Raw genomic sequence first — 3142 nt, forward strand, 5'->3', positions numbered from 1 at the left:
ACAGAACTGCAAGTTTCATGAACTTCCATCAGAAGATCCCTACCAGTTTTTAACTGAGTTCTTGCAGATCTGTGATACTGTTAAGACTAATGGGGTGGATCCTGAAGTCTAAAGGCTCATGCTTTTCCCTTTTGCTGGAAGAGACAGAGCTAGAACATGGTTGGACTCACAACCTAAAGATAGACTGGACTCTTGGGGTAAGCTGGCCACGGCCTTCTTGGCTAAGATCTTTCCTCCTCAAAAGCTGAGCAAGCTTAGAGTGGATGTTCAGATCTTCAAGCAAAAAGATGGTGAATCCCTCTATGAAGCTTGGGAAAGATACAAGTAGTTGACCAAAAAGTGTCCTTCTGACATGCTTTCAGAGTGGACCATTTTGGATATATTCTATGATGGTCTATCTGAGTTCTCTAAGATGTCACTGGACCATTTTGCAGGTGAATTCATTCACCTAAAGAAAACACCTGCAGAAGCTCAAGAACTCATTGACATGGTTGCAAATAACCAGTTCATGTACACTTCTGAAAGAAATCCTGTGAATAATGGGACGTCTCAGAGGAAGGGAGTTCTTGAAATTGATGCTCTGAATGCCATATTGGCTCAGAACAAAATGTTGACTCAGCAAGCCAACATAATTTTTCAGAGTCTGAATGGATGGCAAAATGCATCCAACAGTACTAAAGAGGCATCTTCTAAAGAAGAAGCTTATGATCCTGAGAACCCTACAATAGCAGAGGTGAATTACATGGGTGAACCCTATGGGAACACCTATAATTTCTCATGGAGAAATCATCCAAATTTCTCATGGAAGGATCAGCAAAGGCCTCAACAAGGCTTTAATAATGGTGGAAGGAACAGGCTTAGCAATAGCAAGCCTTTTCTATCATCTTCTCAGCAACAGACAGAGAATTCTGAGCAGAGCCTCTCTAGCTTAGTGATGAGGTGCAGAAGCTGGTGAATTAAAAATTTATTAAAATGGTTACGTTGCAGGTATAGTTCTTAACTCACCAAAAATCTACCTATCAATTTAGAAATATGTCACTAAAAGTTTAAATTAAAATTACTGGGAGCTTTAAGTCCCAGGTCGTCTCCCAACGAGTTGCAGAAAAATGTGTTGTTTTATTAATCAGATATTCCAAAAAGAGTTGAGCTAAGTAAATTGGGATTCAAATTGAGGAATTTTAAATAATAAAAATAAAAGGCCTTGACTGGGAATTGATTGGTTAGAATTTCTATCATTGATGGTGTGATTGTAAGATTAATTTATAATTAATAGTTGTTCTGTTTGGTTATCCCTTACTAGGTAAGAGAAAGTCAAACAAGTGGAAATGCTAGATCTGTTCACAAGTTGCAACCCACTTAGTTCAAAGGGATTGGCGTCGGTGACAGGATAGCAATCCAACATTTAACCCAATTACAAATTTTTCTTTCAATCCTTCCAACTCAAGAGTTCCTTTTAATCAACTCCCCATCAAGTAATGAAACTACTCACGCATTGTAAATAAAGAATCCATGGCACATGAAAGGGAATTAAAAGAAGACATGATTATTGGAATGGAATTTAAATTAAAAAGAAATAATCCTTGCATTAATTAATCATAAAAAATATCTGAATGACAAAATTGAACATAACAAAGAACATGGAAGAATAAAACCAAGTTAAGAGAACAAACTAGAGTGATGAAGTCTTGATGAGGAAAATAACTCTTCTCAATGTTCCAATGCTAAGATCAAGTGAAAATTAAAATTCTAAAAACTAGAGAGAAAAACCTAAGAGAGTGAAAAACTAGATCTAAAACTACTCAATGAATGTCTCTTGTTTCTGCATATTCTCTGACTCTAGTCTGCTGTTCCGGGCTGAAAACTGGGCCGAAATAGGGTCCAAAGTCGCTGGTTTCAGATTCTGCAGTTTATGCAGATCGCGCATGTCACGCGATCGCATCGTCCATGCGGACGCGTCGCTGGCGCTTTTCCTCTTCACACGTTCGCGTCGTCCATGCTATCGCGTTGCTTGTGCTTTCCAATCCGCGCGGCCGCGCAAGCCATGCGGCCGCGTCACTGCGATTTGCGCTCCTTCGCGCGGTCGTGTGAGCCATGCGACCGCGTCACTTTTCGTTGGTTATCTCTTCAAACTCTTGTGTTCCTTCCATTTTTGCTAGCTTCCTCTCCAATCTCCATCTCATTCATGCCCTATAAAGCCTGAAACGCTTGACACACAGATTACGGCATCGAATGGAATAAAGGAGAATTAAAATTAAATAATTAAAGTCTCTAGGAAGCAATTTTCAAACATGTAATAAATTCAGGAAGGAAATCTAAATGCATGCTAAATTGATGAATAAGTGGGTAAGGATCACGACAAAACCACACAATTAAACACAATATAAACTATAAAATAGTGGTTTATCACTTAGCAAAAATAGTCTCTGATCTATCTAAAGCCACTTTAAGTTTCATGCATGAAACAAGGTCCTCCATTAGAAATTTGGAGGCACAAGTGGGTCAGCTGAGTAAGAAAATCACTGAAACTCCTCCTAGTACTCTCCCAAGCAATACAGAAGAGAATCCAAAAAGAGAGTGCAAGGCCATTGACATTATCAAAATGGCCGAATCCAAGGAGGAAGGGGAGGACGTGAATACCAATGAGGAAGACCTCATGGGACGTCTTCCAGACAGAAAGGAGTTCTCTATTGAGGACCTAAAGGAATCTGAGGCTCATATAGAGACCATAGAGATTCCATTAAACATCCTTCTGCCATTCATGAGCTCTAAGAACTATTCTTCCTCTGAAAAGGATGAAGATGTAACTGAAGAGCAAGTTGCTCAATATCTAGGAGCCATCATGAAGCTGAATGCCAAGTTCTTTGGTAATGAGACTTAGAAAGGTGAACCTCCCTTGCTCATTAGTGAACTAAATACATGGGTTCAACAAATTTTACCTCAAAAGAAATAAGATCCTGGTAAATTCTTAATAGCCTGTACCATAGGCACCATGACCTTTGAGAAGGTGGTGCACGAAATTGTGATCATCAATGGCGCCATCAAAATGGTACGCTCAATTTCAATCTCAACTCTTTATCACAACTTCGCACAACTAACCAGCAAGTGCACTGGGTCGTCCAAGTAATAAACCTTACGCGAGTAA

General features: G+C 39.5%; 1 non-coding gene across 1 annotated transcript; it reads right to left on the minus strand.

Annotated features, from left to right (window-relative positions):
- Positions 1-250: 250 nt before the first annotated feature.
- Positions 251-358, minus strand: LOC127743298 (small nucleolar RNA R71). Its single transcript, XR_008004692.1, has one exon. It is a non-coding gene; the product is annotated as a small nucleolar RNA R71 (small nucleolar RNA).
- Between the last annotated feature and the right edge of the window lie 2784 nt (positions 359-3142).

Source organism: Arachis duranensis, chromosome 10 (assembly GCF_000817695.3).
Source record: "Arachis duranensis cultivar V14167 chromosome 10, aradu.V14167.gnm2.J7QH, whole genome shotgun sequence".
Taxonomy (NCBI): domain Eukaryota; kingdom Viridiplantae; phylum Streptophyta; class Magnoliopsida; order Fabales; family Fabaceae; genus Arachis; species Arachis duranensis.